Source organism: Pelophylax lessonae (assembly GCF_965119305.1).
Source record: "Pelophylax lessonae genome assembly, chromosome: 11".
In the NCBI taxonomy this organism is placed as follows: domain Eukaryota; kingdom Metazoa; phylum Chordata; class Amphibia; order Anura; family Ranidae; genus Pelophylax; species Pelophylax lessonae.
In genome coordinates this window covers 93,808,506-93,823,121 of record NC_138778.1, presented here as the reverse complement: position 1 = coordinate 93,823,121, position 14,616 = coordinate 93,808,506, and positions in this window count along the sequence as shown.

Genomic DNA, 14,616 nt, shown 5'->3' with positions numbered 1-14,616 from the left:
AAAGCAACTGTGGAAGAAGAAACACCCATTGAGGACAGCCATTCTCCTCCCAAAAAAAAGGCCACAACATCGCTGCTCATGACTTTGCTGGGGCAGTCTTTCACTGATGGTGCAATAGAACCTAAGACCCCCTATGCCAGGGCAGAAGACGAAATGGAAAAATATTGTAAAGCCCCACCTCTGCCTCTCACTGAGGACCCTTTGAAATGGTGGCGTGAGCATGAGGTCATATTTCCCCTCCTCTCTCAGCTGTCAAAGCAATACTTGTGTATCCCAGGTACAAGTGTATCTGCAGAGCGGGTTTTCTCTACTGCAGGAGATGTTATAACAGCGAAAAGAAGCAGTCTGAAACCTGAGCATGTGGATCATCTAGTGTTCTTACAGAAAAACCTACATGTTCCCAAATGCTAAGCACTGAAATAATTACTAATTCATGTTTTTAAAGAATTAGTAATTACTAATTCAGTCTGCCGCCAGTCACCAGTCAGTCACACCACCAGTCTTGTTTTATAGCTTTATAGCACTGATGGTTTGTTTTTGAATATTGTCCTGTCCAATGTGTCCATTTCCAATCCATAATCCGTTCCGTTGCTTCACACTAAAAGTGTCTAGGCAATAGGCATTGTAGGCAAGTAGGCAGGGGTTCATTTAACCCTCAACCAAATAAATAATATTAAAGTTTATTTTCTTCTAGACAACTGACTGACACCAAGCCAGCCACGGTGCAGCATTATAGGAAGGAAAATCATTGAGAGAAATAACTTGTACATTTGAAGCTTAACCTCGAGTAAATCTTATCTTATTGGATCACAAATAAATACACCAATTGTGGATTCTTGTGTAATATACTATATTTGTGAGTTTGTGAATGTGACCCCCATAGGATTTCCTCAAGGTTAAGCTTCAGTTTACAATTTATTCTCTCAAGGATTTTCCTTCCTCTAATGGTGGCTTGTTGGCTAGCTTGGCTTCAGTAACAGATGTAATCAACGTGGTAGAGTGCTGCTCAGTGCAGTGCAGGTAAAGTTTTCTTTCTGTAATGTGACTGACTGCCGTGACAACTCAAGAGCTTATAACGCAGCTCTAGCATTAACTCAACTGTGTTGAGTTGATGCTGAGGCTGCGTATAAGCTTTTGAGTTGTCACGAGTCACGACACACACACACTGTGTTTAGTTGACTGGCAATGGCAGGGGCAAACACAATCGCAGTGAACCTGGAACATTTTATATTTTTTACAGCTTTTCTGGCACTGGAGAGATGGAGAATGGCTTGTTTTCAAAAATGGTCCATTCACATAAGTGAATTGATATTTAAGCTTAAGCATATATTTGTATAACTCCCCTCTAGCAGCAATCAACTCACTTCACTTGAGTTGACTGGCAGTTGCAGGGGGAAACAAACATCACGGTGAACATGGAAGTTATGCAGCAGTGCATTATTGCCAGGTTCACCTTTGATATTTGCTACTAGTCAGGAAGTGCTCTGTTTTGTAGAGGACAGGTTATGGCACACACCTGGAATTTATTGCAACACATGTCTGTCTGCTGGTGTCTGTTGTACTCTGTAGCAATAGCAAACCAAACAAATACTAAAGGTAAAACGTGTATCCAGACAACTGAAGGCAAGCCAGCCAGCCACGGTACAGGAAAGGACATCCTTGATTAAATTAATCATACATTGAAGCGTAAAACCTTGATTAAATCTTTACTGGATCACAAATACACACAAACCTGACCTAACCTATATGCCTTGAGTTGTACCAGTGTGCCAATGCAAAACCTTTCTTCAGTTCTCATGATTCTGATGCAGACAATCGTGTTGTGTGTTTTTGTGTGATCCCATGAAGATTTACTCAAGGTTTAAGCTTCAGTTGATGATTTACTCTGTCAAGGGTTTTCCTTCCTCTAATGGTGGCTTTGGCTTGGCTTCAGTTGGGTTTAATCGTGGTAGAGACAGAGACTGTCTGCAGGACAGGTAACGTTTTCTGTAAAGTAAGTGACATAAAAGTGACATAAGTGAATTGATAAGCTTAAAGCTTATATTTGTAACTCCCCTCTAGCAGCCATCAACTCACTTGAGTTGACTGGCAGTTGCAGAGGGAAACAAACATCACGGTGAACATGGAAGTTATGCAGCAGTGCACTATTGCCAGGTTCACCCTTGATGTTTGCTACTAGTCAGGAAGTGCTCTGTTTTGTAGAGGACAGGTTATGGCACACCTGGAATTTATTGCAATGCATATATTCACATAAAAGGATTTATATATAATGTTTTGTGGGAATTTATGATGACCATTTTCACAAGAATATTAGCTTGGCTGGCTTCTTCTATCTTGGCTTTAAAGTACAACTATAGGCAAAACTTTATCCAAAATTAAAAAAAGTTTTGCCTTTAGTTGTACTTTAAATGGTGGTAGACCTGGCTTATATTAATCTTTTCTTTTATGAAGCAGTAAACTGCACGACTACAGTTTTTTTACTATTTTTACTGTTATTTCTAGTAAAATACTAGTGTTGTTGTCTGTCTCTGCTATGCTGTTTGCATTTTCAGACCTTCCTATATGTTTGCAGTGCAAGTGCACTAAAGTATGCAGGGCTTGCAGGCCATGAGGGTCCAGGAAAGTGTCCTTAAGCAAATGAAAATAAAAAGGATTCTTTTATTTGTGACTGCTTGATTGTTTGTTTGTTTTTTTTTATAACGTTTTGAAAACCATTGGGCAGTGGGCTGGGCATGGGCATTGGGCAGTAATCGTGATGCATCGCGGAATCGAATCGTATCGAATTGTGATCCTAATAATCGTAATTGCATCGAATCGTGAGGTAAGTGAAGATGCGCAGCCCTAGTTGTTACTGTGTAAACTGGCACCAATACTAGGAGTTATTATTGCGTAAACTGGCACCAATACTAGCAGCTATTACTGCGTAAATTGCCACCAATACTAGGGGCTATTACTGCCTGAATTGGCACCAATACTTAGGGTTATTACTATGTTAACTGGCACCAATACTAGGGGCTATTACTGCATAAACTGGCACCAATACTAGGGGCTATTACTGTGTAAACTGTCACCAATACTAGGGGTTATTACTGCCTAAACTGGCACCAATACTAGGCTTTATTACTGCATGAACTGTCACCAATACTAGGAGTTATTACTGCCTAAACTGGCACCAATACTAGGCTTCATTACTGCGTGAGCTGACACCAATACTAGGCTTTATTACTGCGTAAGCTGGCATCAATATTAGGCTTTATTACTCCATAAACTGGCACCAATTTTAGGAGTTATTACTGCATAAATTGGCACCAATACAAGAGGTTATTACTGCGTAAACTGACACCAATACCAGAGCTATTACTGCATAAACTGGAACCAATACTAGGGGCGATTACTGCATAAACTGGCATCAATACTAGGAGCTATTACTGCTTAAACTGGCACCAATACTAGGCTTTATTACTGTGTAAACTGGCACCAATATTTGGGGTTATTACTTCTAGGGATGATCGAACTTTTCAAAAGTTCGGTTCGGCCAGAACATCCGAACTACCCGAAAGTTCGGCCTGGATTTCAGAACCCCATTGAAATCAATGGGACCCGAACTTCGGTAATCAAAAAATACCATTTTGAAGCCCTTAAACCCAATAAATGCCCCTAAAAGTGCCTAGGGTTCTGGGTCATACCCCAGGGAATATTAATCACACAAAAAAAGTTCTTAAAAATTGTCATTTTTGATAGAGAGCCAATTATTGGAAAAATTTAAAAAAAAAATTAAAAAAAATAATAAAAAAAGTGTACCTGTGAAGTTTCAGCTCTGTAGCATGTCCAGAACCATTAAAAAAAAGATTGTTTGTATTAGAACACTTACAGCACAGGATGTTGGCTTCTCGCTTTTCACACATTGCCGGTTTAATAGCAGGCGTTTTTTTGGGCATTTTTTGGGGTTCTTTTGAGGCAGGAAAAACATCTGAACTTGTGTATAGTGGTATATATACCACTATACACAAGTTTAGATGTTTTGCCTGCCTCCAAAACCCCCCAAAAAATGCCTACAACAACACACCTGGGTGTTTTTTTTTTTTTTTTTGGCGCTAACGTTTTTTTGGGCATTTTTTGGGGTTCTTTGGAGGCAGGCAAAACATCTGAACTTGTGTATAGTGGTGTATATACACACATACTTATATGTATATACACACCTAGACATATATAGGTGTGATAGTAGCAGAAATATATGCTTGCGCTAATGAAATCATTTACACTAATATGGTTATGCTCCTATAACACCTATATATGTCTAAGTGTAAAATACATATAAATATGTGTGTATTCACAAGTTTAGATGTTTTGCCTGCCTCCAAAAACCCCAAAAACTGCCTGCAACAACACACCTGGGCGTTTTTTTGGGCATTTTTTTGGGTTCTTTGGAGGCAGGCAAAACATCTGAACTTGTGTATAGTGGTATATATACCACTATACACAAGTTCAGATGTTTTTCCTGCCTCAAAAGAACCCAAAAAAATGCCCAAAAAAACGCTTGCTATTAAACCGGCAAGGTGTGAAAAGCGAGAAGCCAACATCCTGTGCTGTAAGTGTTCTAATACAAACGATCTTTTTTTTATGGTTCTGGACATGCTACAGATTAATATTAATGATATTAATGATTAATAGTCCCTGGGGTATGACCCGGAACCCTAGGTACTTTTTAGGGGCATTTATTGGGTTTACGGGCTTCAAAATGGTGTTTTTTGATTACCGAAGTTCGGGTCCCATTGATTTCAATGGGGTTCTGAAATCCGGCCGAACTTTCGGGTAACTTTTTTTGTGTAATTTTGTGTCTGGGGGGTCTAAAAGGTGTACCTGTGAAGTTTCAGCTCTGTAGCATGTCCAGAACAATAAAAAAAAGATCATTTGTATTAGTGCAATTATAGATCTGTAATATGGCTTCGTTTTTTTCACACCTTGCCAGTTTAGTAGCAGGCGTTTTTTTGGCCATTTTTTGGGGTTCTTTAGAGGCAGGCAAAACATCTGAACTTGTGTATAGTGGTATATATACCACTATACACAAGTTCAGATGTTTTGCCTGCCTCCAAAAACCCCAAAAAATGCCTGCAACAACACACCTGGGCGTTTTTTTTTTTTTACGCTAGCGTTTTTTTGGGCATTTTTTGGGGTTCTTTGGAGGCAGGCAAAACATCAGAACTTGTGTATAGTGGTGTATATACACACATACTTATATGTATATACACACCTAGACATATATAGGTGTGATAGGAGCGTAACTATATTGGTGTTAATTATTTCATTAGTGCAAGTAGTTTTTTCTGCTCTTTTCACACCTATATATGTGCAGGTGTATATATACAGACATGGATGTGTATGTATACCCCCTATACACATGTTCAGATGTCATGCCTGACTCCAAACATGTGCTCAAAAAATGACTATAGACGCCTGCAGCCAAAAAGAATGCTGACGGATGAAAAGCCATATCCCTGCAGCGAAAGTGACACAAGAGAAAATATCTTTTCTCTATAGCGGTCACCCTGATATGGAAGGGTTTGGTCACCCTGCCATAGCAGTCACTGTCAGTCCACCCTACACTACATTACGGTCACCCTGATATGGAAGGGTTTGGTCACCCTGCCATAGCAGTCAGTTAACCCTACACTACATTACGGTCACCCTGACACTTCACACTTTCCCTACAGAAACTAAATTTTTGAAGCTAACTAAAGTGTAAAGGAGCACTCTAACTACACTAGATATCCCTTTCCTCACACTAATAAATGCTAAATTACACTTTTAAAGTAAAATTAGCAGAACTGCTTCCACTCTCTTCCATGTCCTGTATAACAATGCTAGGAATTTGGCGGGCGCTATCTTATATACTGGGGGGCGTATTCACTAATGATTGGACTATGGACCCCCTAGTCACTCCAATCACATTCCTAGCATTCTTCTGCCCCCTCAATTGGCTTTTGCTAATGGTTCTGGTCCAATCACAGGCTTTTGAAGCCCATTTCCTAAACCATTGCATTTTGGTCGGTTCTGGTTGCCGAATTCCGAACTTTTTGGGCAAAAGGTTCTAAATTCGGCCGAACCTCGAACACCCAATGTTCGGGCGAACCGATGGTCGACCCGAACCGTTCGATCATCCCTAATTACTTCCAAAACTGGCACCAATACTAGGGGTTATTATTGCATAAACTGGCACCAATACTGGGGGTTATTACTGTGTAAGCTGGCACCAATACCAGAGGCTATTACTGTGTAAACTGGAACCAATACTAGGGCCTAATACTGCATAAACTGGCACCAATACTAGAGCTATTACTGCATAAACTGGCACCAATGCTAGAAGCTATTACTATGTGAGCTGACACCAATATTAGACTTTATTACTGTGAAAAACTGGCATCAATACTAGACTTTATTACTGCACAAACTGGCACTAATATTAAGGGTTATTACTGCGTAAATTGGCACCAATACTAGGCTTTATTTCTGTGTAAACTGGCACAAATACTAGGTATTATTACTGCGTAAATTGGCAGTAATACTAGGGGTTATTACTAAGTAAACTGGCACCAACACTAGGGGTTATTACTGTGAAAAACTGGCATCAATACTAGACTTTATTACTATGTGAGCTGACACCAATACTAGGCTTTATTACTGTGAAAAACTGGCATCAATACTAGACTTTATTACTGCATAAACTGGCACTAATACTAGGGGTTATTACTGCGTAAATTGGCACCAATACTAGGCTTTATTTCTGTGTAAACTGGCATCAATACTAGGTATTATTACTGTGTAAATTGGCACTAATACTAGGGGTTATTACTAAGTAAACTGGCACCATCACTAGGGGTTATTACTGCGTAAACTGGCACCAATAACAGGGGCTATTACTGTGTAAACTGGAACCGATACTAAAGGCTATTACTGCATAAACTGGCACCAATAATAGGGGCTATTACTGCATAAAATGGCATCATTACTAGGAGCTATTACTGCGTAAACTGGCACCTACACTAGGCTTTATTACTGCATAAACTGGCACCAATACTAGGGGTTATTCCTGTGTAAACTGACACCAATATTAAGCTTTATTACTGCGTCAGAGGCTAGTAAAATAGTCCTGTCTTATAAAAACCCTATGAGAATCACGACACTTTAGCACCTGATGAAAGAGCGCGCATGTCCGTACAGGACCTTGCGCATTCTCAGAAATGCGTCGTGCACGCCTAGCATTCCAGTCTCCCTGGTGACGTGGCCGCATTACACCCTTCATCTGTACATTGCAGCGGCTGTTCCGGACGCCAACCGCAAACCGCCGCTGGAGTTAGCTGGCTCCCTCTCTCCTGTGGTGGACCGCTGAGCCATGGACTGCTTCATGTATGGATAGAGGATAGACGGCACCCTCCAGAGGAAAAACCTACAATCTTTGAATTTACACTGCCTGTATAACGTGGCTTCTAATGAGTTGCTACATTTTATGCCTTATCTAAGAATAAATATTGTCTGCACTTAGAGCGCTTTTCTCTCTTTTTTTCGTTCTAATTGTGAGGGGGATGGGCTTGTGGAGTCAACACAGAGACCTGTGATCCTAAATAGGAGGATCACAGGCGCTCTGTATTGATTCCTGAGAGAACAACGGTCTACTGTGTTTGCAACAACAGATCGCCGTTCTCTCTTCATGGGGAGCGATCGTGGGTGCACGGCGGCAATCGCGGCTGGCAGGCCCGTGAATCAGCTTCCCTGCTGGCTAATGGGAGTGCGAGCTTGCACCCGGGATCGCTCCCGCAGATCTATGTACAGGTACGGCAATTCACGCAGCAGAACCAGCCTGCCACAGTATATATGCGGCGGGTGGTCGGCAAGTGGTTAATTAGTGAAGAGGGTAGTGTTGGATAGACTAGTAGATTTAAATGGACTTTACATTAGTGACCTAAAGAAGAACTCTAGCTTTTCCTCCCCAAAACAACAGATGCATTTTGCATGTAAATGAATCACAACCAGTGTTTGTGTAACATACCTCCTTTACCTGGATACAGTAGGTTTCTGTGTCTGTGATGTCATTCCTCCTTCTGCCTGAATTTCAAAGCTCTCTGACTTCCTGTTTTCTTCCTTTGCCAGTCCTAATACTACATGTCCCATCATGCTTTGAGCCTCTGTAGTTTTAGGGCAGGCTATGGGAGTCACTTGGAGCAGCTGTGGGAGTTAATGTGGGTGGGTCCAAGGATTACTGTGGGTGTTTCTTGGCCTTCATGTGGTTGGTAATTGGGGGAGGAATGGAATTGTGTTATCCCCACCCACACTCCATTCCCATCTGCAGTGAATAGGAAAGAAATCAGAAAGTTCAAGTGATTCTTTTTTTTTTTTTTTTTTCCAAAAGTCTTTATTGCAGGTTAGAAAAGAACATGAGAGCATACATAAGTGATTCTAAAGCCAATTTTTATTTTTTATTTAAAAAACAAACCTGTCATATACATGAAAAATCCGGAATATTGCTGCACTCCATGGTATCTTTATTGAAGCATTAAAATGACATCACAGATATGACAGTAACATTAAAGGTAATGCGTTTCGCGTTACTCATATACACCTCAAACCTCATATACACATACATTGCTTGAAATATTATATGTATAATACAAGTGAGCATGGTATGGCAATTAGTTGAACAATTAACCAATAAAGCAATTAAGAATGCACTCTCACTACACCAATGAGAGCCTATGCTCCTTGCCTTCCCATACTAACATGTCATAACACATAAATCAAAAAACAAAAATATCACAAACAAAACAAGCCACACAAATTTCCTTTAACCCATCACCCACCAAAACAGATCCAGCAGCCACTGCAGGATGACCATACAGGAGAGCACAGGGAAGGAGACAGTCAACCAACTATAGCAGGACACCCTCACAAACTAAGTGCACATAATGTGATAATGTGAGGGATCCACACAATGTAGTTTCCTCCTCCGACAAGCTGTATGGCTAACAAGCCATTCACAGCAAGCCAGACAGCCAGTGATGACCTATAACCATCTAATACAACGGTTTGGAAACAACAAAATACTGTATGTTAGATGAGATACAGTGTCCAAAAATTAAAAAACAAGCAAAAGAATCAATGAAAACAAAATTTGAATAAAAGATCAAAGAAAGATCCAAAATAATCCAACAAAAAAAAACGGACCCCTGGGAACCCCATACACAAAAGGTATAGTTGTTCGAAAGAAATGGTACAATTGGACAAAAAAGGAATGATCCCTGTATGAACCAAACACAGATATAATGCCAAACTTACTTACTCAATATAATATGTTAAATGTGGTGTGATATAAACACAGGGATGTAGATAAGGTGGGGTTAGGGGGGTTGAACCCCCCTCCCCAAGCATCAGTGTAATACATAAAAAAATGTATTATTTTTTATTTTTCGCTCCGCACCAGGCAGTAATGCATTTTTGTTTTAATGCTGCTGCCTGCTGTTATTCCACCTGGACCGCCACCTGGGCTGTAGGCTTGGCTTGGGATGAGGGAGACCCTGGCTGACATTGCTCTCGTCTGTCTGCTCCGCTTCCACACCTCCTCTCTAGTCAGACTGAGACTCCAGAGACATGACTTGTCCAGCCATTTACAGAAGCTTTCAGGAGGACAGCAGCACTGAGAGCAGAGCGGGAGGGAGCGGGTAGCACCTATCCTGCCCACTGACACAAAAGATCGGCTCCTCCTCTCTTCGAGCTGCCACTTCCTGCCTTTGGTTGTCGCTTGGGGAAGGAGCTGCCTGAGCCTGAGTCTGAGTGCTGTTAGCTCAGCTGAGCCTGCCTGCCTGCTTGTCAGTACCAAGTGGAAGGATCATCTCAATTTTCTCTGAAGTGCTGCTGTGCTGTGCTGGAGTCTGGGCCTTAACCTTAACTCCAGGAGGACAGGTCACCAAAAACAACCAGGTCTCTCTCTCTCTGTGCTTTGTTCTAGACCTGAACTTCAACCATGGATCAAGTTCAGGGCTGCTAGAACAGTTGGTTGTTATTTTATAAACTCTTTCATAATATCTCTTCTTATCCCCCTCTTATTTCATGCTTGCAATGCATACCTCAGTATCAACATTAGAGTGTAAAATCGGTGTAAGGTTGAAGATCTCTTACAAAAGCCAATCCTGCCATTCTGAATATAAGCAAAGTGGGCAGGATGGACATTTTTTTTTTTGCTCCTGTGTTATCTATTTTATGACAAAAATTGGCTCTGAAAAAAAGGAAGGAGACCTACAAATGAACAGGCTCTCTCTCCCCATATGTGTGCTATCTGCACATTCACATAACAGTGGGAACATTCTGACATTTACCCTTAGCTGTATGGAGTGCTGTGCTACTACATTTGAATGCTGCCCTGAAGGTTATTAACCACTTGCCGTCTGCTTACGGTAATAGTACTGCGGCAAAGTGGCTCGTTATTGTCTGACGACGTAGATCTACGTCATCAGACTACGTCATCAGAAACTCCCCTTTCTCGGCTCCCGCTGATCCCGCTGCGATCGCCGCTTTCTCGGCTCCCACTGATCCAGCTGCGATCGCCGCTGCTCTTCCCCGATCGTCGGGGATCTAGTGTGGAGATCCGCCCGCTTGTGTAAACACAAGTGGGCGGATCTCCTAAGTGACAGGCAGGGTCAGATTGCAGGGTTCAGCATAGCTGAAGCCTGGATCTGTCCTTGTGTCACTCAGTCACCTCCCCCCACACACGTGAGTAAGCACCAGGCATACATTAACCCCTCCCTCTCCAATAAAATTAACCCCTTCCCTGCCAGTGTCATTTTTACAGTAACAGTGCATATATATAGCACTGATTACTGCAGTAATGTCACTGGTACCCCCAAAAGTGTCAAAAATGTCAGTCAAGGGTCCGATCTGTCCGCCGCAATGTCGCAGTCCCGCAAAAAAAAAAAAAACGCAGATCGTCGCCATTACTCGTTAAAAAAAAACCCACCAAAAATGACAGAAATCTTTCCCTTAGTTAGTAAACGCAATAACTTTTACGCAAACCAATAAAAATACGCTTATTGTGAATTGTTTTTACCAAACATAGGTAGCAGAAAACAAATTGGCCAAAAATTTAAAAAAATTTTGATTTTTACATTTTTGGGTGGGGAATTTCATATAAAAAAATGTGAAAAATATTGTTGTTTTTTCAAAATTTACGCTCTTTTTTTGTTTATAGCGCAAAAAGTAAAAATCGCACAGGTGATCAAATACCACCAAAAGAAAGCTCTGTTTGTGGGAAAAAAAGGACATAAATTTAGTTTGGGTATGGCGTCGCACGACCGCGCAATTGTCAGTTAAAGTCGCACAGCGCCGAATTGCAAAAAGTGGCCCAGACGTAAGACAGCAAAATCCTCTAGTGGTAAAGTGGGTAATCCCTATTTAAATGTATGCTGCTAGCCTACTACATTGTAGATCTGCTGAGGAAATTGTTGACCTTTTCCATGCGATGCTAAGCCTACTGGTCTTAGCTTAAAGTGGTAGGAAACCACAAAAAATCTACTCCCTGAAAGTTAAAATGAGTGTGTGTGCCTCTTTCCCTTGTATGCTCCTCAGGCTAAAACTGCAGTGCAGAATTTCTTCCTGTCATTGAATCATACTATCTATAGGTATCTGAGATTGTGGGAACTGCTGGCAAAGTTTGTTGATTTAGGTCCTGGATGGTGAGTCTTCTATAATTGCTGTTGTGTTAGCCTGTTAGGCCCTGACTGTTCACATGTAGCAATTTGGGATTGTGGGAAGAATATCCCTGTGATTCCGCCCGCTGCCAGATTCCAATCCAAATCGCACAGCAAAGCGCAGCATGTGTGTTTGTGTTCTATTCATTTTTAGTGACACCAAAATGTGGTGTGGTTTTGCTGTGATTATTGAGCGATTTATCACACAAGAATCCAAAATCACACCAGGTTTTGATGCCACTAAAAATGAATGGAACACAAACACACGTGCTGCGTTTTGCCAGCATTGCAGTGTGATTTGGAATTGCAAGCAGAATCATGGGGATACTGCCAGCCCGTGATCCCAAATCACTACAGGGCCTTAATGACATTGACTAAGGCTGGGCTGAGTCTTCCATTGCTGTTGTGATACTGTTGTTTCCCGGGTGTACCGCATTCTAAGTATCTTCTCTTTTTCTGTATGTATGGACTCTGCAGTGTCTGCAAGGTACCACTTCTCCTCCTGTATGCCTGTTTAACAAAAAATCAGTGTGTGCTTTGCTGCTTCCTTCCACAAGATGGGCCCTTTGCATCTGCTAAGTAAAGATCCCAAATTGCTACATGTGAAAAGTCAGGGCCTAACAGGCTAACATAACAGCAATTATGGAGGCCCCAGCCTCAATGTATTTTATAGGTACAAGGAAGCCCAGGTTTTGTTTAACCATGTCCCTTAGACCCTCCCACTCTAATGTTTTGCCACACCCACTTTTTTGTTGTGCGCCTCAATCACTTCCTCCCTGTCATGTCAGGTATGTTCTATATGTATGAACAATGCACAGTGCCGCTTCTCTTGTCTGGTATGCCAGGATAACAAAAAAATCAGTGAGTGCTTCCTTCCACAAGATGGTGCCCTTTGCACCTGCCCAGTAAGATTAGCTATTACAGTGCACCACCCTGTGGGCAGTCCAATGGCTAAGAGCACTGTCCATTGTGGTGAGGGAGGGGACACAATAGCACAGCTGGGGAGATCGCTGTACTAACACAGTGAGTTTTAGTACAGTGATCTGTCAGTTTTTTCCTTCAGACAGTACCCAGCTTTAGACTGGACAATAGCAAACCAAACTGGGCAATGTTCATAAGAACAGGAAGAAGGCAAAACTGAAATCAGGCTCAATTTTCAAAAGGATCTGAGACCTAGTTTTTCCTTTTTCCAGCTTTTTTTAATTTGGCGCAATTTATTTATTTAAAAAGACTTTTACTTAGTACCTACTGCTGAACCCCCCCCCCCCCCAGAACAAAAATGTATCTACGGCCCTGTATAAACTAACGTCATTACCGTAATAGCTGTTCATAAAATTATTCAAAATAAAATGCCACTCTGTTCATACATTATGACACACTACCATACAAGGATACAGACCAACACACCCTCCAGATGGCACTAACAGCCCCTTCTTTATTCATAAAAATGTGTAAGGTGCCACTCATAGTTTAACCCCTATGAAACTCTAGTGCACAAATAAAAGATCCAATAAACCTCGCGTTTACAGAGAGACCTAAACCTGTCACCTCCACGTCTGGAATTACCCACCTTCTCTACAGCCTGGACACTGATGACCATTGTGTTCCCCATATGATGTTCATTGAAGTGATGTGCCACACTTGTATGAGGTTTGAGTAGGTGCTGACTTTAGCGCGAAACACATTACCATTTATGTTCCTGTCATACCTGTGATGTGATTTTAATACTTCAATAAAGTTACCAAGGAGTGCAGCAATATTCCGGATTTTTGCATATCTCTGAATCTCACAGATGAGCTGTGCAGCACCCTGGGTGCCGGTTCACAACACGTGAGATTCGGCCACTCACCTAGAGCGGCATTTCTTTGGATGAACAAACTAGTTATACTTCCCTGCTCTGTGTAATGGTTTTGCAGAGAGCTGCCCTGATCCTCATCGTCTCCCACCACCGTTTGCTAAGAGGGCACTCATGCAACGCACACAGAAATAAACCCATGGCCACACCCACCAAACACGTGTCATTCCTAAGGTGCCACATAGGCTGGGTCTATCTGCGTGTTTCTAAATGCATGGCAAAAAAGCAGAAAACAAGCTTTGCTGTGCCTTTCTAAAATACACTGCAATTTGAGTCGCACTTTACATTTCTGCCGTGTTCTCATTTGCCCGTTTCTAAACACATGACAACCCGCAAGAAAATGCATAGTTTGCGGTGTGCTTCAAAAATGCGTGGAAATGCGCGTTACCATTCGTTCGCATCTGCCTGTTTCCAAACGCACGGCACCCGCAATAAAAAAAGGCACAAATATGAAACTATCTTGCTTGCATTACCATTAAGTGCCGGTTCAAACTTCCGCGTTTGCGGAGATTGCATGTAATTTGGAGTGCACTGCTCCTAATTACATGCGAGCTGATGTGCGGATGCGAGTTCAGCCATACACTTTGTATGGCTGAATTCGCACTGTATCTGCACCAAACACGCACATGAGGCTTTTTTTGAGCCGCAGTAGAATCGGATCGCACAGTGGTTCACACTTGTGCGATCGGATTCTGTGCGTACTTGCAGATCGCACTGCGATATGCAAAACAACTGGGGGTGTCGTTAACTTTTAATTGACACCCCCTGCGTATCGCATATGGCAGTGTGAACTGCCAGAGGTGCGGATGCGATGCGGGAACACGCTGCATATTCGCAGCGTTCCCTCATCGCAGAAGTGTGAACCGGCACTTAGGCTGCGTTCTCATTTACACATTTCCAAATTCAACCAGCACAGAAAACATGCACTTAGTTGTGCGTTTAAAAAACACATAGCATGCACTGCAACCCAAAATTTGCCGCACATTTTGAAAACACACTTATCATCATACTTATGTTACCATTTATTTG